The 24,304-nt window shown below is 37.8% G+C and overlaps 1 protein-coding gene across 2 annotated transcripts in view; it reads left to right on the top strand.

Annotated features, from left to right (window-relative positions):
* The first annotated feature begins 926 nt into the window (after nucleotides 1–926).
* map3k13 (mitogen-activated protein kinase kinase kinase 13) overlaps nucleotides 927–24,304 on the top strand; it is a 42,417-nt gene continuing 19,039 nt past the window's right edge. The window contains exons 1-2 of one of the 2 annotated variants that reach the window (XM_032567938.1): nucleotides 927–1,048; nucleotides 19,403–19,481. The gene's annotated coding sequence lies outside the window, so the exon portion shown is untranslated. Of the gene's footprint in view, nucleotides 1,049–19,402; nucleotides 19,482–20,467; nucleotides 20,823–24,304 lie in introns of those variants that run through there. The other variant, XM_032567939.1, reaches the window with a different exon arrangement.

The raw sequence follows: 24,304 nt of genomic DNA, 5'->3' as shown, positions 1-24,304 counted from the left end.
AGATGTTCTGTGATGTCTTACAGGGTTGTTTGAGAAGATTAATGAACAGAATGCATCAAATAGATCAAGAAACACATCTAATAGGCTAGGAATAATATTGTGAAGAAGTTCAAAGCAGAGCATTGAGCATCTCATGGAGCATGGTTCAATATTTTAACTTTTAATCAAAAGAGCTACAAACCTACCAGTACATGGCGCTCATAAACTGGCCTAGCAGAAAACATTAAAAAGTAGTCAAGAGCTCCATCTAAACTCTAGAAGATTCAGAGATCCACAGTTTAGATAATGTAAGCTATGGATTTCTATTGTGCACTCCACAATTCTTTTCTATTGGAAAGATAGATGAAAGCAATCTATGAAAATAGAAACAATCCATTTCAGAATACAACAAAAGTGTGGAAGGTGGGGGTCTGATCAAATGGAAAAAAAAAAAATTTTTTTCAACAATATAGAAAATGCTATGTGTGAAGAAAAACAAGCCATTCATGTCTCTGTGGGCATGGTAGTGGCATTGTAATACTGTTAGGTTGTTTTTGTCCAGCAGGGTTCCTGGGAAGCTAGTCACAATTAATGGGAAGACAGCAGTAATAAACACAAGGGAAAACTATCAGAGGCTACAACGGACGTCAGACAGGGGAGGTTCACACTCTAGCAAGGCAATGACCCCAAACGACTACAATGGAATAATTTAGATCAAAAAGTTCAGTTCATTTTTGTTTTTAATTTTAGGGTATATGTATTATTTTCTCTCTATGTCACATTCATTTACGTATTTGTGCTGGTTTAGTAAATATTGCAATGAATTCCATTGGATGTAACTTGACAACAAAACTTAAAGAGGTATAATGAATAGTTTCGCGAAGCATTGCAATGACAGATTTTCTTCTCCGTTGTCTGTCCAGAATAGACGATCTTTGCCGAGCTGTTTACAGGTGACAGTGTCCGGAAGTGACGCAGCACGCTCTCATGAGACGGTACCATTCTAGTAGCTGGATAGATGGACGGAGGGTCAGCGGCGGACCGACGTCTCATTCAGAGGAGAGAAACGGTAACTATCGTTTATATTAATGTCGCTGTTTACCGGGAATTTGAGCTTCAGTGAGAAGTTACAGACCTGCGTGGTGTTTCGAGGTGTTGGTGGAAACATCTCGGTTCGGTGCTGGGATGGAACTGAAGCTGCTGACCGAGGCAGATGTCAGAGCTGCACTTTAACTGGCTTTAGCACGACGACCAGTACCGATAATAGAACTGTTCATACGTCTTTATCAATGGACTCCGAATCTGAAAGCTTCATGTATTGTAGATGTATTGCAGCAGTAACCCACACCTGCATGTTTTCATTTATTTCAGCCCTGACAGGTGGGGAGTGAAGCAGGTCCTGGGTTTGAAAGCAGGAGTTAAAGGTTAAGACTCTTATTCTCTCTTCATTATGTAACCCAGTGAGCAGTGCTGCTCTGTTTTGATCTGCTCACAGACCCTTTAGTTGTTTTAGCTATTTTAACCAAAAGAAGGAGTAAATTACAGTACTGCTGTGGGAGAGGAGGGAAAATTATAGTGTCCAGGAGAGAGATGTTTGTTTTGCTGTCCACAGATTGGACTTTTGTTGAGCATTTTTGACTACGTGGCTGGGACAGGTTGGTTTTTACTGTAAACCAACAGTTTGTTTTCATTTTGCACTTCTGGCTGAAGAGAGCTCAAACCAGTCCAAATTCCGTGCAAATGTAGTGTTTTTATTTGGTAGGAAAACTAGCGTTGACAATTAAAAACTTATATCCCATAAATTTTTAGTCTGCTATATGATTTAGTTAAATTTGAAGAACAGTTATTTATGTTTGAAAAATATTTCTATTGAAACAATTTTAAAAGACTAAGGTGGTCCAGATCCAAATGTTGTGGACAATTTTTCATCTGCAGCTTTTGCAAACCTTTGAGCTTCCCAACATGTGTATTTGCTCATTTCTAGCTTGATCATCTTCAGATAATTAGATGAAGGGTTTTGGTAATATGAATGATGATGTTGGTGAAATATTCTTTCATTGTGGTCAAATGTTCTCTATGAATACTCATGATGTAATTAAAAATATTAGAAGAATGTTCTATCTATCTTTCTAATAACATTGATTTTCAATTGAAAGAGCATTAAAGTGTTAGATGCACCAAATGTTCATTTTTGTAATCTTTTGTGATAGCCATACTAATATAAAATATAAAACAATAGAAAATGACATAATTAATAATATTCTGGGTATGTTCCTAGAATATTATCTTATCTTTGTGGATTCTCAAAACCCTCATATCCAGTGATTGAACCAATAACTCTTTCCTCAGACTCACTGACAAATTCCAAACAAGTGAAAATTGTAATTTTGTCTTAGATGAAATAAAGACCACCACAGATGAAGGCCAACACATCATGCATTATTATGTGCTTTAATCTACTCGACAAGAAATAAACCAAAATGCTGAAGCTTTGGTTGCATTCACACAGCAGGAAAAAGTGAGTGAAATACTTTTTTTTTGCTCATATGCAAATCATATCCAACTATTTCCTGGCAGTCTGAAAGGCCAAAATCCACATGCAGTACCAAATTATTTACATATTCAATAGTTTTCAATGCATCTGCAGTTTGAATAGTTATTCAACTATGATGTCATTGACTTGAAACATGTATCATAATTCTTGTGAAGTGGTAAATCTGGACGTCAACAGTTGCAGGCGGTGCCAACATTTTGGTCGCTAATGCTAATCCACGGAAAGACAACAAAGTACATGTAATTCCTGAACAACTTTTAAATTGATCCATAGGTGGCAGCACACATTATCACCTCCGTAAAAACTGCACCGCTGGATGACATCTATGTTCTGCGGATGGAGTTGCTTTGGGATTGTAAAATGTTCAAACATGAGTCTGATTGCTGTCACATTTGATTAGTAGTATGAATGACCTTGCAAAAAAAGAAAAAAAATAGATTTCAACAAAAATTGTAATTGAGCAACAAGACCGATTTGTGAATATAGCCGATGTGTTTATAAAACAAGAGTACTCCCTTTGAGCTTTCGTAGGTGCTGCTAATTATTTCCACTTAATGATGTTGGTCTAGTTCATCAGTGTTCTTGGCTTTGTGTACAGTCTGTCCAGCATACTGTTATACTGGAAAAGCTCACAAAGAGTGGTGTGGACATTGTGATATACCATATTTTCCTGGATTTGCTCTTTCTCTTTAAGATCTTGATTTTTTGATTTTATGGGTTAATAAGGGCATATTGACTTTTGTTTCACTCTGCTTGTAGAGTGACCTCTTAAAACTATAAACCTCTCATCCATATGTGTTTGCATGGTTGCTTTCCCTTTTCTATTCAAGTATATCAGTTAACTTGGGTCGACAGAATAAACTGAACACAGATGATGCCTTATTTATGTTTTCTCTGCATCCTCTCACCCTGCATGGTTTTTGCAAGCTGACCAGCTTCAGAGTACATCTGATACAAATCAAACACAATACTTCATCTGTCCTTCATGAAGACTTCATGTCACAACAGCTTCATGGTCCGACCTCTCCTCATCTCCATCGACATCCTCTGACAGCAGAGAGAGTGTTAGACGTCTAAGCAGTGGACTCTGTGTGCGCGCGCGCGTACGCGTGTGTGCTGTCAGCAGCATTGTGTTCCACCCTCATTGTGCTGAGTTTCCAGTAAGTGTCCACGTGCTTCACGAATGCAGTGCAGCCACAGTTCACGCTAGACACCAATCAGCCAAATGCAGCCTCTTTCCCAGCTAACGCCGAGTGGAAAGCAGTTCCTCTCAGGTGTTCTTAGATGAGGCACGCAAACAGATGATGTCTAAATTACACAAACACAATCAATTACACATGATTATGCTTCACCTGAACACAAGAAAATTGAGGTGATAGTTTTTCTTTTATTATTATTTCTGTCAAGGCATTAAATTGAAACTTCTGATATTTACAGTAAAACTGGTTGAAATGGCAACTTTTGCATAGAAAAATCTATTTAGGAGTAGTGCTGTTGTGTTAGTTCAGATATTTTTCTTTTTGTAGACTTTCTTTTTTTTTCTTGCTTGGATAATTATTGCCTCCAGTTTTGGATGCAGTGCAGTTGTAAGTTAGTTTTTTTAATTATCTTTTTGAACAATTGTTATGATTTATAACCATGGCAACACGTTTTTTGTTTTAAAAATTTTTTTATTTACAATTGGGAGTAGCTGATTAGCATCTCAGAAGCTCAAATAATATCTAAAGTATAATATTTTCAATGCGTAAGGATCATATCCCCAACTCTAACATCGTGCAAAATTTATAGACCAGAAATTTGAAGCAAAAGCAAATGAGGTGGATTAGTAGAGCTTTCCAACAACTGATGGTGTCATTCAGGGCATGTCGTCTTGGAATATCGTCTCTTGTGCCCTGACATTGAGTTATTAAAATGTCATTAATTAAATTAAATGTTAAATATAATCACAGCCTTCTTGGCAATTCATCTATCACTGCACCACTGCTGCTCTAAAACTAAAGCTTTCTCTTTACCAAATCTGCTTCAGTATAATGCATTACACCAACTGGTGCAGTTGTACCTTTAAATAACACCATAATTGCATTAAATTTTATTTTTCAAATATTTTAACATTTGCTGAAGCTTCAACATTGAAAGAAATAGTTAAAACTGCAAAATGAAGCAGGACAGTCTATGTTTTGAAGACTTGCAAATATTTCCAGTTCTTTGTTGTTGACATAATAAATCATAGCTATCTTCATACTACCCTATTTTCCTTGATATAACAATATATGATCAATAATATGATCAAGATTGTATCTTGGAAACGTGATTGTACCCCTAGTTACAATCACAAGCTTGAAAGTATTTTGTCTGGATTTTGTGTGATAAGCCAGCATACAGCTGGATAAAAAGCATTCCCAAAGCATGATGCTGCCACCATCATATTTTAGTGTGGGGATGATGTATTCTGTGGTTTGTGAAGGATTTTCCAACACACAAATAGGCTAACAATTTCATTTGTGATCTCACCTGATTGTATCTTCAAATTGCTGTGTTGCCTACATGATTTGAGAGATTTCCAGTTTAGAATGTTGTTTTAAAACCTAGTCCTGCTTTAAACTTCATCCATGACCTGTCTGTTGCTCTCCTTGGTTTTCATGATGCTGTTTGTTCACTAATTTTCTCTAACAAACTTCTGGGATCTTCACTGAGCAGCAGCAATTATCCTGGGATTCAATTACATGGACTCTGTTATAATTAGGTGGGTTCTGAGGGTATTTTGTTGCACTGGATTGTATTTAGGGCAGTAAAAGGGCAAATACCACATGCAACCCACACAATTCATATTTGTAAAACCTTATCTCTTTTTCTATCCACTTTTTTCCTTTTGTCTATAAAACAAAATCAAATTTTGCATGTGTTCAAGACTGGTGGAAACAGGTTGGGATGAAACAGTTTGTTCAATCCAACTATGGAGGCTGGAATATTTAATGTGAAATATTTATTATAAGCTAATCAGGCAAGCACTCAGCTTATTTTACTTCACCTTTGAAAATAAAATTAGGATAGAACTTGAAATCTGCTTATAAAGAGTTTGTGCTACATATTTAATTAGTCAAGGATGTTTTGGTTTGTTTTTGCCACAGTTAATTTTTTTTTACCCCATTCAATTCAGTTAAAATAACCCTTTTGTTTATCCCCAAAGGGAAATTTCAAGGCACATAAGTAACACAAAGCAGACTATGAAATTTAATAGCTCAAACAATAGAGATTAAAAAAAATTCACATATACTTAATAAATATTTGAGTATGTATAAGTGGTAGTACACGTACGCAGTGTGAAGTACGTATGTAGCTTAAGTTCAGCAGTGCAGCAGGAGTTCATAGTTGGGCTGGGAGGATCAGCTGGTCCTGGGAAGACATTTAACCACTGACCACAAAATCTTGATAATGCTTCCTTGTCAGAGTTGGACTGCTGCACGCAAAGGCACATTCCTTAGTGGTGATAAATAGGGAAACTTCTTTATCTTGGCTCAGTCTCAGATTGGGTACAACTTTCGATGGCTGGAAATACCCAGCTCTGTCCCAAGCATAACCATGCTGAAAATGATCAACAGCATTTTTATTGTTTGCTTCTTCTGGTATGAATAATTATTTTGTCCTATTTTTTGCATCTTAAATCTGAATCTTAAAACTTCCACAATTGTCAAGTTTTCTACAGTATGTGTTCTATAGGGATATCATGTAACATATAGGATTCTGTGAAAACCATAAGAAGTCCTCTAGTAAGTCCAGCAAATCTGAAGGAGTTCTGTAGGTGTTCATTCATTCATCATTGTGACAGGTCTTAGCTCAGACCTAAATTTTGATTGTGACTTTGTGAAAACATGTGAAAATTTGTTTCCATTCCAGACTTCTTTTATCCAATCTTTAGGTGGACTAACTCATACTCAGCCTTTTCAAGGTATTACATCACAATGAGAAAAATAAAGAATACCCACTGGTTTTATCCTTTATTTAGAGTATAAGACCAAATCCCGTCTTCTTGAATAAGTCGGCCACCTTGGATGGAGATGTTGCTGCTGCAACATGGCGCTGATTTCGAGAACACCTGCACATCTGTGCAGCTGATTCCTGAGCGTCAGCAGAAGCATCAGTGCGGTGCTGATGCTGGCCTCCGGACAGGAAGCTGTATTAATGTAATTGACATGTGTAGCAGCAGGAGCAGTGCAGCCTTGCAGCTGGTCTGATCTCTTTAATCCAAGTTCTGGATTGTTGCCTGGCCCGTTTTAGGTCACATTAATGTAGCCGTGCTCCGTCAGGCTGTCTTTTATGTGGCTAAATGTGATTTTATGAGAGTGATTTATTTTGATTGTGTATGTTTAGGGGTCTAAAACTTCTTCATATCTCCTTTGATAATCTGGATTCTCATACAAGGTTCTATGAAATCTGTGAACCATCAGTTTTATGGTCAAATCTCAGCGGCAATAATTTTGGGCTTTTATGGTAAAGTTTGAAAAGCCAATATCCAAGCAAATAGATGTTTTTTCTTGCACTGTGTAAAAATTAGGATACACTGAATGCATTTGGATTTGCATGCAACCCAAGGACGCTGAAATCTAATCTGCCAAGTCTGCTTGGACTACAAATAGAAACCAGAGAGCCTCTGTTACCGTAAATCGGTTATTCATTTGCAGATTTGTATTTAAAGAGATTAAAGCAGGATTAACTGAAAACACTGGTGTGCGAGTTTAACTCGAGTTGGTGTAGATTCTGTCGTGTGAGCTGTGGGTGTGACATGTTGATTCAGTACGAGATTTGGTACATTTAAAATGACTGGTAATTAACCAATAAAAGGTTGGATTGTAGATAATCTTTAAGGTTGTATTTTTTTATCTTTTTTTTTTTTGCCAGGTTCATTCATTGTTACTTTGATTTTAGGATGTCATTTGTTTACTTAGTATTATTTTATTTCAAATTCTTTCACATTTTTTGAAAGCATCTAAACTTTGTTGTATTTACTTTGAATTTTGTATGAATACAAAGTTGCACATGGAAGGAAAACAGTTTTTTTTTCTTTACAAATACAACCTTATAAATGGGGTGGGCAAATGTGTTCAGCCTTCTTGAATTAATGCTTTGTAGAACCACCTTTTACTGCAATTACAACTGGAGATCTAACAGCTTTGCATGTCTGGAGACTGAAATCTTTGCCTGTTCTTTCTTGCAAAGTGCCTTAAGCTCCTTTCCTTCACATTGGATTGAAAGTCTCTTCTAAGGATATTTTCAAGTCTTGCCTCTGTTTCTTAATTAGATTTTAGCCTAAGGTTTTGACTGGGCCACAATAAAACATTATTGGACTTAGACAATATACATCATTCCATTGTTGCTCTGGCTGTATGCTTTGGGTTAAACCAGATAACAAATTTGGTCTCATTCGACCAAATAATCTTTTACACATGTGCTGTGTGTCCTCCAACTGTCTTGACAGTTTTCAAATGTGTCTCTCTTTCATCATTGGCATTCTTCTCGGCATGCACGGCAAGGTACTGTGCTGGTAAGGGTTTTCCCCCTGAGAACAGTAATCTGTAGTCACATCTTCTCCAGATTAACCATTGACCTCTTGACTGCTTCTCTAATTTCCTAACTACAATATTGTCACTGTTCGAAATGAAAGTTAAAGGTGCATCACTGCACTCCAAAGAAATACTGCTGTTGAAATAATTAAATTTATCTTTAAAAATCAGGCATTATGTTGATATATCTGGTAGACTGTGGCCAGATAGCTGTTATAAATAGCCTAGATGTGCTGAGTGTTCATGATGCTCGCAGCCTTTGAAGAATCAGTAAGTGGAAACAACCAAATGACAAAATCTGGGCTGAAGAATGGAAGCGAAAGTCTTTCCCCTCTTTTTGTAAGTTCGTCCTCTTCCTCACTTTCTCTGCTTCCCTCAGGCTGTCTCCTCTTTTCCTTCCTGCTGACTGACATTTTGATAATGACTTCGTCTGAGCCGCTCCACAGGCCCTGCCTCCATCCGCATCCTCAGCTCTCCATGCAGGGCCTGCTCCTCTCATCACTCCTCACATCTTTATCAGATCAGTAAATGTCGGTAATGTCATCTCAGAGAGGTTAGGGAATTAAAGATCGTCTATTTTCTGGAATCGTCTTCTCTTTTAGCTTGGAGAGAAACTGTCCTGGAGACAGGCTTGCTGGACAGCTTGTTTGAGAACTGGGATTTTGTTAAGAACTGGGTTAAGCTCTACATCCTTTTATATTTGGGAAGGGGTGTTACAGTTGTGGCTATGAGGGGCTTAGATTAACTCTGCATATCTAAACGAAGCTTTAAAAGTCTTTACTGCAATACCTTTTTTTCTTTGTTGTATTCTTTGTGTTCAGAAATACTGTATTCATGCACCACTCAGTTTTAAATATACTCTTCTCTCGTGATATTTGTGCTAGCCGGCTTCTATAATTACCACAGCCTGGAGCGCCTCATGGGGAGCAAATTAACACACACGAGTGGAGGAGCAAAAACCAGAGTCATACAAGATGGATTGGAGTAGCCCTGACCTCGGACGTGTGTGCCTTTAGAACGGGGACATAAACAGCAGGGATGTTGTTATTCATAGATCACAGCCATAATGCATGCTTATGTATGTGTGAGTAATGGTTGCCTGATGCAGCTCGGATAATTAGTCAATTGAAGTGCTGCACCATGTGGCAAGAAAAACTGCAGCAGGAGCAGATAAGTATTTATTATTCATAAAATGTCATTAGACACATTTTATTTTGATTCCACGGACTGTCCGTATGAAACATGTTTTTAAAGCGATTCCCTTCATGTTTTCGACTTTTGATCTAAGGAATCCTAAAGCCCACATGGAGCTTGTTATAGTCTTAATTTCTTTTAAAAAATCTAAAAACTTTATTTTAAGTGTTTCCTACACTTGTTGATCTCCATATAAAAGAACAAATTTGACTGCTTCTTAAATTACACATAAGAGCATGGCAAATTTTTGTTATGTATTTTTGTAGCAGCATCCTATGAAGGGCCGTTTAGGACAAAATTTACGTTTTGTCTCTCACACACTACCAAAAAGTCTCGCATACTCCAAAAAAGTAGCCACGCACACTCCAAAAAATTACGTTTTGTCTCTCACACACTACCAAAAACTCTCGCATACTCCAAAAAAATAGCCTCGCACACTCCAAAAAATTACGTTTTGTCCCTCACACACTACCAAAAACTCACGCATACTCAAAAAAATAGCCTCGCATACTCAAAATAATTACGTTTTGTCTCTCACACACTACCAAAAACTCTCGCATACTCAAAAAAATTACATTTTGTCTCTCACACACTACCAAAAACTCACGCATACTCAAAAAAATAGCCACGCACACTCAAAAATTACTCACGCACATTCAAAAAATACTCAAATTGCGTATACACACACTACTAAAATGTCACACACACACACACAAACGTTAACTTTCTCGCTCACATACACTACTATCAGCTCGCTCACATACACTGTACTAACAGCTCGCACATTCACAAACGTTAACTTTCTCGCTCACATACACTACTACCAGCTCGCTCACATACACTACTACCAGCTCGCTCACATACACTACTACCAGCTCGCGCACATACACAGAAACGTTAACTTTCTCGCTCACATACACTACTATCAGCTCGCTCACATACACTGTACTAACAGCTCGCACATTCACAAACGTTAACTTTCTCGCACACATACACTACTACCAGCTCGCGCACATACACACAAACGTTAACTTTCTCGCTCACATACACTGCTAACAGCTCGCACACACACAGACGTTTATCTCTCACATACACAAGACTAAAGTTGAACACACACACAGTACTAAGACTCGTTTTATGTATGTGTGAGAGCGAGACTTTTTATGAATGTGTGAGAGCGAGACTCTTTTTGAATGTGTGAGAGTTGTCACGGAAGAGGCGGGGCATAATTTTTGGATCAAACTGCGCATGCGTAGAACCTAAACTATAAGTTTCGATTGTTGACTCACTGTATGTTCTATTACTTAGTATATTTCTGCTTTTAAATATATATAGAACGTTTAACTTTCTTGTAGATTAAATGTGCTATAGAAATAAATGAATCTGATTGATTGATTAGAAATAGCAAAATTGCTGTAGTACAATCTGTCCACTGGGTGCCAGTATTACAGGAATTATTAACCGGCGCCAACTAGTGCCGAAGAAGAAAGAGTTTGCTATACCGAACATGGCTAACTCTAATTCGAAACGAGAGAGAATTGGTCCGGCAGCTGCCATTTTAAACACCATTCTATCTTCTCCGGAGGCAACCAGCACTTTGACAGGCGCATTAAACGATTCAACGACTGCCCGCAGTGCTACAATCTGGCACCCAGTGGACAGATTGTACTACAGCAATTTTGCTATTTTTAATCAATCAATCAGATTCATTTATTTCTATAGCACATTTAATCTACAAGAAAGTTAAACGTTCTATATATATTTAAAAGCAGAAATATACTAAGTAATAGAACATACAGTGAGTCAACAATCGAAACTTATAGTTTAGGATCTACGCATGCGCAGTTTGATCCAAAAATTATGCCCCGCCTCTTCCGTGACAACTCTCACACATTCAAAAAGAGTCTCGCTCTCACACATTCAAAAAGAGTCTCGCTCTCACACATTCATAAAGAGTCTCGCTCTCACACATTCAAAAAGAGTCTCGCTCTCACACATTCATAAAGAGTCTCGCTCTCACACATACATAAAACGAGTCTTAGTACTGTGTGTGTGTTCAACTTTAGTCTTGTGTATGTGAGAGATAAACGTCTGTGTGTGTGCGAGCTGTTAGCAGTGTATGTGAGCGAGAAAGTTAACGTTTGTGTGTATGTGCGCGAGCTGGTAGTAGTGTATGTGTGCGAGAAAGTTAACGTTTGTGAATGTGCGAGCTGTTAGTACAGTGTATGTGAGCGAGCTGATAGTAGTGTATGTGAGCGAGAAAGTTAACGTTTGTGTGTGTGTGTGTGACATTTTAGTAGTGTGTGTATACGCAATTTGAGTATTTTTTGAATGTGCGTGAGTAATTTTTGAGTGTGCGTGGCTATTTTTTTGAGTATGCGTGAGTTTTTGGTAGTGTGTGAGAGACAAAATGTAATTTTTTTGAGTATGCGAGAGTTTTTGGTAGTGTGTGAGAGACAAAACGTAATTATTTTGAGTATGCGAGGCTATTTTTTTGAGTATGCGTGAGTTTTTGGTAGTGTGTGAGGGACAAAACGTAATTTTTTGGAGTGTGCGAGGCTATTTTTTTGGAGTATGCGAGAGTTTTTGGTAGTGTGTGAGAGACAAAACGTAAATTTTGTCCTAAACGGCCCCTCATAGCATCCCAGTTCTGACTACTGTCTTCCATTGTAAACTTGGAACAGTCGTGTTGCTGTATGTGCACTAAAGCCGTGGTTGTCAGGACTATTTAGGAGTAAGCATGGGCAAGTACTGGTATCAATGCAAAGTTGAACTATTATTATTGGGATTCTGAGAATAAATAGTATTCTACAATGTTACTTTTTCAATAAATGTTTTAGTTATATTTCTAGGGGAGCAGTTACCCTGCAAACAGATGGACTGTGATAAATTTTACACAGATCAAAAGTATTTTTTTTTCTCTCACATTTAATGTATAAACATTGAGGAAGCTTTACTGAGATGTTATCCCTTTTTAATTCACTATTGCATGATGATAGTATTATAATTTTACATCTTTTATGTTTAATGAGATGCTAGGTGAAGTGCAGGAGTTTATCAGTTCAGCAATGCCTCTTCGTCATATGTTGCTGCACACTGTCAGCTGGCTGAAATAACACTGGTAGCTACACTTTTTCTTTCCCTTAAGAAAGACAAATTTGGTTGTTTGAAATTATTTTCTCCAACTAATTAAATCAAATTACAATGGACCCCATGTGGGGCAGGTAGCCACAAATAGCTTAAATCTTCAAATATTTGAGACCCCCTTTAGAAATACTTAGAACTGCTTATTTTATTATTTTTCTCATCAAATACACCTTAATATGCATCAAAGTGCAAAGTTGAAACCGGTCTTGTACTACTGAAGAAGCAAAGTCTTAGTTACTGTATCTCTACCGCTCTTGAAGGTACAACCAATCATCATCAACTGCTGTAACGTATTAGTTTTTATCTCATCGTCCTTCATCCTGTCTTTTTGCCAACACTGCATATGTGCAAGTTTCTAGCATCAAACAAAAAACAAGAAATGAGCCCATGATAGTTGTTGAGGCTGTTTGTCTTATCTTCCTGTCTTTGTTTAATGGGCTCATTGGTGCTGTTTGTTTATTCAGACTGACAGTGGGAGCCACTAGTCTCTGCTATGGTAAGTTTGTGCGTTGAAAGCTGATAGGTTTGGAAAACTCTGAGTGGACACTTGTGTCTTTATTTCTTTCCTGTGTAGCTGTTGTAAGGTTACCTTCACAGATAGAGAGTGGTTTTAAGCACAGATAGGCTGGTCCTCAGTATTCCACTCTATTTCTAGTGATGTTAAAGTTTCTGAAGACCACTAATGGATTTTGTTCAGGTTATAAAAGCAGAATAAAATGTTTTTATGTGCAGCACATGACTGAGAAACTGGTGCACGTGTCCTGGTGACCTTGGCTCATACTGTACTCTGTATCTCTACCCCGGAGTCCTCCCTTGTCTTTGTGCATTTGTGTTTATTGCTTTGTCCTGTGCTTCAGCACCGTCCTTCCCCAGTCCCACTAATATAATGTCATGATGACCACGACTCCAAGGTGCAAGGGGTACATATGTTCACATTCCCCACACTTTTCTCATTCTCTTATTTATTTAAAGGAAGAGGACTGGCAGCTTTGGGTGGCCTCTGTGCTCGGCTTTATGAATCTGCACACAGTCTGCTAAATCACGCTCAGGATTACCAGGTGCACGCGTTTGAGAGGAAGGGTAGTTGAAACACGCTTTGTGCCTGCTGCTCCTCATCTGTTTGCTCCTGAACATAAAGAGGAAATTAAGATATGGATTGTTGTAGTGCTGCTGGATGAATCCCGCAGGGGGAGTGGAGCGGTTATTATGTAATTTCCCCTCTGTGCAGATTGGTCAGTGGATGAGATGTTGGTGGCCTCAGCACCGTAATCTCTCAAGTATTATCTGTCTCCCAACGTCAGCAGTTGTTGTGGGCAGAACTTGCTTTGTTTATGTAAAACCAAACAATCACCTGGGTTTGCGTGCAAAATAATTCACATTGTAGCCAATGAGGTTTTCTCATGACGTCAGAACATTACTTGATCTTTTGGGAACATCCGCTGGGAAACTCCTCAAATTCTAACAGAAAGAGGGGTGATAGTTGCAATAATAGACTTTTTTACTAGTCCTTTGAAAAAGGATTTATTTTAATTAAATTGGTTGTACAAACAGAAATATGCAGCCTCTGTCTGTTAACAATGTTTGCTTGTGCTGTTATTAAGTTACAGTGCAGATTGGGAATACAAGAAGCAACAAATCATACTGGTATTTATTGTATCATAAATTAGCCCTCTTGCTTTATAAACACAGATTTTATATTTTTAAGCAAAGCAATTAACCTAAAAATATAGTGACACTCGATTAAGTGAAAAGGCATCTAAAATATATTCCAGTAAAAGAGACTGTTAAACATAGGATAAAAACATAGGAAAACAAAATAAAAACATAGAAAAAAAAACAAGAAAAAAGAAAAAAATCAATGAATGCAGATAAAAAAATAAATTAAGTCACATTGACTTTTACATAGTTTTACACATTATCATATGTGTTTACGATAAGCTGATCTTTGCTTTCTTTTTTTGTAGAAATGATATTTCATTATGGAATTAACAATTTATTTTTGTATTTATTTTTGTTGAAATTTACTGCTATTTACACAAAAGTGTTTTTCTTTTACTTTCAATGAGAAGAAAGAGCCTAGAATATCTAAAGCATGACAGGGAAATATTTATATTATAAAGATTTATACCAGTAAATAACAGCCCATCCAAATGTCTTTACATTTCTTACTTGTTTTTTCACTTGTGACTTAAACATGTTATATTCCAGAAAAGCACAACTCCCTGTTCAAACTTCTGAGTATGTTACTCACTGGAAATACAAATATAAACATTTGAGATTTGGAAAGTAGGTTCAATGGAGATAATGTTGGAGATTTCATGTTTTCATGGTAAAATTTTTGTTGCCAAAATAATCAGATTAAAACGTAAAATTCTGCTGAAGAATGTAAAAGAAAATCTAGAGACACAGCAACTATTAGTTTTGCTTTTACAATTTACCACAAGCCACAGATGGGAAACAACAATTAAATTAGGCAGAAATTAAACATTTTCACCTTCATGAATTGGACTACATGTAGAAAACTAAGTGTACTAACAGAGGTAATGATACATGGTGTTGGCAGCCTCTTGTTATGGGAAATATCATGTAATGTTCTTCTCCTTTATCGCTATGTGCTAAAAACACCAAGCAATCCATTAGTTTGTGGTTATCACGTGAACAGATTAGCAATATTTATCCCAGTGATTATTATTAGTAGTAATTAGATTTTAAACTAAAGGGCTCAAGTTATAACGGTTTTTAGCAATATACTGTTGTTGGGACATGTGTTGTTGGAAGTCACTGTAATTGTTTTGTTTTCTTTATCTAAGAGCCATAATTGCATTTCAGGTCCTAAATTACTCACCTTGAAATAATCAGTAAACACCCCGTCATTGTATTGCACCCTTGTAGCTAACAATCCTTGCAGTATTGTGTATTTGTCAGTAATTATAGACATGTGTGTATGCCACAGCGTCTGTATCTGGGCCCTTGCCTGCGCCTGTGCTGGCAGATTGGAAAGGTAAGCCGCTGAAAGCTTCTGTGTGCGATGCTGCTTTGTCTCTTATTAATGAAGGCGACACAGGAGCTGTCAATGCTGCTGTTCCGCTGCCGGTGAAATAGTAATGAGTGTGTATAACGGAGCCCGGTCAGTGTGGCTTACAGCTCTGCTGCGATTGGTTGTGAAGCCGGGGCACATGGCGCACCGACTGGCCGCGCTTCACGCCGGGACCGCGATTGCTGGAGGCAGAGATGGAGATGTTTTGCAATCGGAGAAATGAGGCAGATTGTGAAACAGAGGTCAGATTCTTCTTTTGATTTTTGTTTTGGAGATCTTCATAGAAACCTCGCTGTTTACCTCACAGAGCATTAAAAAACTTTCCAAACATTGAGGAACAAATAATTTTATTATGTAATCAGTTGCCCTAAACCTACTTTCTCATGCTGTGATCTTTTATTGTTGCTCACGCTGAGCCATGAAACTCTGAAATATTCCTTAAAAGGTACGTTTGAGATCCTTCTTATTTTAGAAATGTTGATTTGTGTTGAAACTGGTGCATCAACATAGCTGATATCTGCTGTTTATTACTTCAGTTTTGATTTTTCTATTTTGAATATTACCTGCAACAATATTTTCGTATTTTGCTTTTGTTTTTTTGTGTTTTTTATTTAAACTCTACCAGTAGACTCAAATGCAGAACAGATGCATTTAAGTAGTTTAGAGTGGGCTGGGTATTTCCAGTAATTAAATTAAAAACCTCATAATTGTTGACAAATAAAATAATAAAATTCTGAACATTTTAATCTGAAAAAGAATCTAACGTTTTTAAATTTCTAGTCTGTAACGCTGCTCTCTTCTTTCCTGTGCACCTCTGTTATTTGTTTTATGTTTTTTACTAATATTTTTCCTCATTTTCAACATAAATATGGTTTGAAATTTAATATTTCTGTAAAATAAAATAAAAAGTTATGGATTTTAATAACTTAATTGAGTGCATATGAAGACCTGACTCTCACCAATAATTTCTCCCTTTCTGAAGTTGAACTGGTTGTATACTCTTAAGCCCAAAATGATTCTTATCCCTGACAGATTTAGGTAATGTTTCTTTTTATTTAAAGTAGTAATAAAATTTTAAGAATGGCAAGAAGTTCATTCAATATTAGTTAAAAATATATAACACAAAAAGTTATTAAAAGTTACCATGAATAAAAATAAAGTAATATAGCACCTGATAACATCCTAACTTTCGATTGAGCACATTCATTCAGGAGTGGAAATAAATTTGCACCAAAATCTCTGATTCCACATTTGTTGATGGCTCAATCAATTCCTAGGAAATAAAGGCAATTGATTTATTTAACTTTTATTTTTATTTTATACTTTGCTTTTTTAAATTCTTGAGAGTATCCAGAAACGTTTTAGTATTTGTTGGCATCACATTTCCCTATGGTCTTGATATGACCTGAATCTGAGGCCCATTTCTCTTAACCCAACTTAAAAATTGGGAATGCAAGAAAACATGTCATTCAAGTATCAAGAAGAAATACAATTAGATAGACTTTTTTGTAATAATAAAATTGTCAAGCATGTAAATAGTGCATACTAAGTAAATATTACATATAGGTTAGTAGGAATAGTCTTGAGTGTAGTTAGCTATGCTGTAATTATTGCAGTATGCTGTACAGAAAGCAGCTTTTTTTCTATTTTCTATATATTCCTAGGGAACTTCCTGCAGTAAGAGCCTGGAAAAGGCTGTGATGAAAGTAAAAGCCAGAAAGCTGCTTCACTCACTCCCGAAAAAAAGAGAAAAGCTTGTTATTTCTACTAAAACTGGATTAAAACATTTAATTACAAAGTCATTATAGATGTTCAATCGTCTCAGTTTATTACGTTTCGAAGGATTTTTATTTTTTTTGTAATAGTTGTGTTTGAATTCAGCTTTCGCTCACCATTTCAAACATGCACGTACTCTCACCATCTGCTACATTAAAATTGTGAAAAGCGTTCGCCCACTCATACAGTCACTCACTCCAGCCTTGAAACAGCAGCAAAACCAGAGCAGCTCGGCGTTCAGAGGCCAACTCAACGGCTCTTTGTCATCTTCCCCGAGCCGTTCCTAAGCAGTTTGTTTGGCATGTCGACGCACATTGTCTCATTGTGAAGGATTTTATCATCAGTGAGTGGGGTGGGGAGGATCTGTGGGGGGGTGCACGTGGTTTGCTACAATGCTTTGGAGGTGGTTATGTGTGACAATGAGAAAAAAAAAATACAGTTTCAGCAGAGCTTTGCTTGGTGTCACTAACTTAATGGGTTTAAAGTTGTGGCTATAAACAATCAGTTTTTTGTTTGCTGCAGAGTCTATTTGCTTTTTATTGTACTGTATTTGTGTGAAAGTTTTGAGATTTAAGGTATCAATTTTTATGTGAAGGATTCTCTGAAAGCAAAGCCTTGTTTTTATATCTAAATGTAGCAAACATATCATTGTATGAGATTCTCACAGAAGGATAACTTTGAGTAAAAATCTCAGAGTATCACAACAGAATCACAAAAATCTGAGAAAGAAATGTGCAATATGATTTTATTGTTTTTATTTTAGGCAAAGCAACAATTGTTCATACTGCTGCAAAAAAAGGAATAAAATATTGATTATTAAAGTCAAATAAACACCAGTTGGTTTGAGGGCTTATTTTGCAGAATAACACAGGTATAACAAGCTGATTTTTAGCTGCTTAATTTGTCCTGATTGTTGTTTTTTTGTGAATAAGGGAAATATAGTTGGCTTTTTTCAGCCATATGAACTGCAGTGAGCAGCTACAGCCCAAAAAGGAGCTGCATGAAGTAGACGGACACAGTTTGCTGGAACAAAACTGGAGAACATTTGAAACTTCATGAAACTTTTAGCTTAACCCCACAAGAACAATGAGACTTAGTGGAAAATGATTCAGACCTATTTTGTAGTTACATTTTTTATGCAAGTTGTAAAACCAAAGACTGCCTGTTTGGCTGAGTCACACATTGATATTTTTGTCTCAATTAAATGCTTCTGTTTATCATTATGTACATTTCTTAAGTGAAACACATATTGCAAAAATTCCTTTTTTAAAAAAAATATTTTTAGTTTTTTGAATTTGTCTTGAGATTTATAGAAGCATCTGGAATTTTTCAACCTGTTATCACTTGCTTTAGAAATGTTTTATTTAATCCATGGAGATGTTTTCTGTATTTTGGTGTAGTTTATTGTTTTGTTTTGTTTTTCCCCAAATTGACATGCAGCTCATATGACCAGCTGGACTTTGGAGTCTCGGCTTCAGAGCTGGGCTCGACGTCCTCGCTGAGCAAACAGATCAGATATTAAAATTCCTCTCCTGCATGCATGTCGAGAGCTTCTCCCTCACTTTGTCAATATTTGATCAGAGCTCATTTTTTGGGAAATACCCTGCTGTACTTTATGTATGCAGGGAGCTTCTTCCACTGTCTTTTGTACTTTCTCAAAAATGGCTTTAAATACACATTTAATAAGTGAAATTTTAAGATATCTAGCAGTAAGTGATGACTCCAGACATTCTACGTTCACAGCCATCTGCACTGTGACTCTTTTGAAGGCCATTTCACGCCTTTTCTTGTCCCTTTGGACGCTTCAGCCAGCACTCCGCCCCGGGATACGTGCCCTCCTCCTCTGGCAGGGTCCCCCTCCCGGTGGGGCGTGGCCTGAGGATCGACCCTGGACAATGGTGCTCCCAGATCACAACACCCCCATAACGTTCCGTGCATCATTACATTCCTGCTTCTCCACCCTGCCACTCCCCTCCCCAGAGGACTAGGGCCTGAAACAGGAGCTCCAGGGGGAGCATCTGTTCCTCTCACGCTCTCAGTCAGCTAGTTTATAATCTCTACCACTTCCTTTTGTCTTGGGCACTCCCTCTTAGCTCCTACTTCTAGCTAAATTTAACCCATCACTTTATGAGCTCCGTTCTTTGTGTTTGCTCGCAGGTGAGCAGCCAGAAGGAGTCAAGCCCGAGACCGGATCCCACTGTGCAGATCTCTGAGATGCTTATGAACCACCTGACAGGTCAGTACACACTACACACACCTTCAGACACACGACGAGATAAGAAGCTGGCAGTGGATGTTAATAAAGTTCATCTGGAGAGAATGTGTTGACATTGGAGAAGAAAACCAGAGATGTGACCTTTTGAGAGGAATTCATCTGATTTTGACATTATGACCTTTAGATTTCTTTCTTTTTTATTTGTAGTCTTTTGAAGTTGAAATAATATTTGCAATAAGCCCTCTTAAACCCTAAAATAAGAACATTTTACTGCCAATTGGACTGACATCTCAGCAACTTTAGATTTCTAAAGATTTTTTTTCTTATTAATGTAAATGTAGAAATGCAAACAGCAATGTTTTAATGTTTCATAAAATAGCATTTGTATAAAATGCTTTAAAACGTACAAGAGTGGTTATTTTATTTTTATGTTAACCTAAAACTACAGACATTTTGAAATCTTTCAGATAAAATACATTCTGAATTGGTTTAAATCTTAGCAGCCCTTATCTTGCTTCTATCTACATAAAAATGTTCACATTTTTAACTGAAGATTATTTATGTAATTTTATTGATCTTGTTTTACAGCTGATATTCTCTCTGTGGTCTCAGATTACTAAAACATAACATTTATCTTTTGGGTTTATGCATACTAAAAATGTTCTCTCCACCTTGCTGAGAATAAAGACAATGTGTTGCTGCCTTATTCATCTCTCAGAGCTACAGAGGGTATTTTTATGCTTCAGCCACACGTGACTGTGAAACAAGATGTATTGTTTTGACAGATTGCACACTCTGATGTTTCATTTTGCATCGTGCAACCCACAGCCGTGGGTCAGAGTCGGCTTGGTCAAAAAAGTGATTACTGATTTTGGTCCAAACGGATTTTCTTTTCAGCAGAAACGGTTTGTCCTACTTACAGAGGCACCACTGCAGCCCAACCTGCTGTTTCCAGCTGGTGCTGCTTTGAAATACGCCCGACCCACCTCCTCCCCGCCGCATCCTCCTCCGTCTCCTCTTCTCTGCTTTCATTTCATCCCTCTTTGCTCCGCCCACGAATCCCCGCTTCATCCCTCCTCCTCTCTGAGCCGCGTCCTCTGCTGCGTCAGACACCTCCATTCATGAAAAGCGTGACGTGAGCAGGTCCTCAGCGACACCGAGACGGTTCACACCGCCCACCCACTCACAGCCCAGGTGCTGCGCGAGTCACAGGGATGCCTGTCTGTTTTTCCCTCTCTCCCTTTCTGGCCATTTCTCCCTCGTGTCTTCGTCGTCTTCAGCTGTCCTCTCGGGGGGTTTATAACCGTCCTCCTTCCCTGCCTCAGAGCGGAGACAGGACCATGAATCTGAGCCGTGTCTCCGGTGAGTAACCTTCTCATGCCACGTCTCTGTAATGTGGAACTGCTTCTCCTTCTTTTCACTGATTTGGGGTTTATCTTTTGTCCAATATGCGTACAAAAACAGTATTTTCTTGTGTGTACTTGAGATTTTTTGCATATGTCTCGGGTTTAAGTGTGTGTTCAGCAGTGGTGCTGCAGGAGTGTGTTGAGCAGTCGTGCGTCGGTGCGTGCATGATCTATTTTAGGCTCAGCAGTGACGCTGCTGCTGCTTTTTGATGCAGTGTTATTCATGCCCTCTGAAGGACAGGTGATGTAGGTTAAAGCGACACTCACACCCCCACCTCACCTTTGTTTTTTCATTCATGGCACCAGATTTTCCGTTACTAGTGTCATCAAGAATGTCTTGTTTAACCCACTTTGCCTCCTTTTTTTTTCTTGGCAAGTCACCTTTGACTTGCCTCCCCCTGTTCACCAATCTCTTAATTTACTTGGCAGCTGGAAAGCTCAGAGTGCCTACCTCTGTCCTCTGCTACTAAGCATGTTTATATAACTGTGGAGGATGAATAGCCAGCGGTTTGGCTTTAGAGGAGAGGAAGAGGAGGGGTGGAGCAGATACATTCGTCCACTTTTTTAAAAATGTGGCCAGAATCCTATCTATGCAGTCTGACTTCAGCTGGTTTACATTTTAGAATAACATGCATGTTTAAAGCTGATCTGGGATCATAGAAAGCTTGGAACCACTATGAGCACTAATGTATATTGATTTCCAGGTTTCCTGCTGGTCTCACTGGACTCACATGACCCATTTCTCTGCTCTTTAGCTTTGTGGCTTTCCATATTGCATCCATTTGGAAAAAAAAAAATGGTGTCAGTCACAGCCAGTCTCCTGCAATATGCATGTTTGTCTGTCTCTGTCCTTGTTGTTAGCGGGCCAGGCAGACCGTCCCATTAAAGGAGCACAAGGGGAGTTGTTGTGGCAGCAGCTGCTCTGGTGTTGCAGTGTTTTGTGTGAGTGTGTGAGCGTGCTGTTCTCCTGGTCGTGCAGGGCAGACGGGCCTAGTTCACATGGAGCCGACTCCTCTTGTGCCCTTTGTTGTCGCTCTGGGAGGCTTTCCCATTAGAGCTCAGTCGGTACAGTATTGTGCCGCTGGCGGCCTTAGTAGCTGCAGAAAACTAGTTAGGTTTTTCATTCATATTTTTCTATTTCTGTCTTCCTCTTGCATTCTGCTTGTCTTCTGACTTGTCCTTTCCACCATCGCCTCTTTGGCCTTGATTTCTTATTATCTCTTTTAATGAATTCTTTATGAAAGCATCTGTATGAAGGAATCCTATTACAGAGAGCTTATTTTGTCATTAGCTACCGGGAATAAAACTGCTGCTTGACCCAAAAAGTTGATGGCAAACTTGTTGTATCTGTGTTTTTCCATTCCGGATAAGTATGAGAAAATAAATTAGAAGATGATGTTTGTATTTCCACTTCATTCCGTATTCCATTTTCAAGTCAAATTAAGTTTATTTGTATAGCACATTTCAGCAGCAAGGTAATTCAAAATGCTTTACATGATAAAAACATAACACAAGAAACAGGAAACCTCATTGGTTTGCAGTGACAAAATAGAGAAGTAATGAAAAGTTGTAATTCAAATTAAAACTGATTTTCCAGTTATTGTTAATCAAAGGCAACTCGAAACAAATGTGTTTATAGCCTGTTTACAGAAAGTTTGATCCAGATAAGAGGAGCATAACAATGAATGCAGTTTTGGTTCTGATCTCTAAATGTATACCGATGCATCCATCTTGTGTTTTTCTATGCATCCATGTATTTCTACTGTACTGTTTCTACAGTACAGTAGAAACATAAATTCAAAGGAAAGGTTGATACATTGAAAATTGAAGTCTGGAAAAGTACAAAATGCTTCTTGAAATGAACAGTACAGAGAATGCAAGCATAGTAAAAAGAAAGTACACCCCATTTCAGTTCTAATGTGTTGTGTATCTGGATGTAATCCCCTGGTTACCAGGTTTTCAGACTATTTATGCACAACCTCACTCAGCAGATTAAACACTGCTTTTATTAAAATAATAAGTAATTAATAATTTTTGTCAGTACAGAATGTAGTGAAAGCAATTTGCCAATCTTCTAAGAATGGATGCTGCAGCAAATTTATCCCAATGTCAAACACTACAAATTACACAATTACAATTACATAAATGAAGAGCTACAGCTCATTAATTTGGCTAGCAAGTTAATGTTCTTAACAGAACAAGTTGGAAAAAGGCTTAACAAGTTTTGATTGGCTGAATGCCTCACCTGCCAACAGGCGTTTTTTCTATCAAAATAATAATTTCAAAAATAGTTGGGATTGAATGAGACTTTCTAAAACAATGTCCTTTAGGACACCAGAGTACAGATGTTTGGAGAAAACTACATGCAGATTATCAGCACGAACAGCATCAACTGTGATTGTAGAGAAGCAATTTCCACCATTAATAAATCTAGTAACCTTTCTTAGCATTTGATGTTTATTCTGCAGTGAGAAAGATTGTTAACAAGTAGAAAGCATTTCTGATGGCTACCGATCCTTCCAGGATTCAGTGTCTCAGCAAATTCATCCCAATGTCACAGCATGTAGTGATCAGAGAAACTTAAAACAAAAAACCTACTGCACAGCAACATCTGTCAATACAAACCTCATACAAACTATGAAGCATGGTGGCAGTGGGGTGATGATTTGGATTTGTTTTGCAGCCACAAGACCAGGACACCTTGTACTCATTTAATCGATCATGAACTCATGTGACTGCCAACATATTGGCAAAGTGTCTTTAGCTAAAACTGGGTCAGCACCAGAACAATGATCCTAAACTCAACAGAGCAGCTGATTATGAAACATCAGCTGTTTCATAATCTGAAATTCTCCATTCAGACAATCAAGAACTTGTTTAAATTAGTCCTAGTTTTACAAAGTACTAAACCATAGGATGTTTTTTTGTTTTGCATTAATTATTTTTAGATTTTTGGCTTAATCTTTGCTTGAGAAGTAATGAAAGATTGAAATCTTATTTTTTGCTTTTGTACATTTTGAATTTAATTACTAACATAGCATTTTTTGTGTACTGAATCATACACACTGTGAAAATCCTTTCTACCCCTTTTGTAGTTGCCCATTTTATCCTGTGGGTATTTGAGTGTTCTGGCTGATGTGCCTCGCTAAGAGCCTAGAGAATGAAGCTGACGTGTGTTTTCTCCAGTTATTTATTTTCTCCAGTTCTGGCTGGTACCAGCTGAGGCTATTTGAGGCACCGATCTTGTGTGTGTTTGGAGTGCTAATGATTCATAGCCTCTCTGTGTCAGACATTTGGAGGATTCCTCCAGAACGTGACGTAGGATCGATGAGGGTAGAGAACTTGGTTTGTTTAACTCCCATCTGATGCGTCTGCTCTTCACGTTTACCCAGAAACACAAAAATCAAACTTGTACACATTATCACCACCTGGTCTTTT

This window comes from Xiphophorus hellerii, chromosome 7, assembly GCF_003331165.1.
Source record: "Xiphophorus hellerii strain 12219 chromosome 7, Xiphophorus_hellerii-4.1, whole genome shotgun sequence".
Taxonomy (NCBI): domain Eukaryota; kingdom Metazoa; phylum Chordata; class Actinopteri; order Cyprinodontiformes; family Poeciliidae; genus Xiphophorus; species Xiphophorus hellerii.
This window is presented reverse-complemented; position numbering and strand designations above follow the sequence as displayed.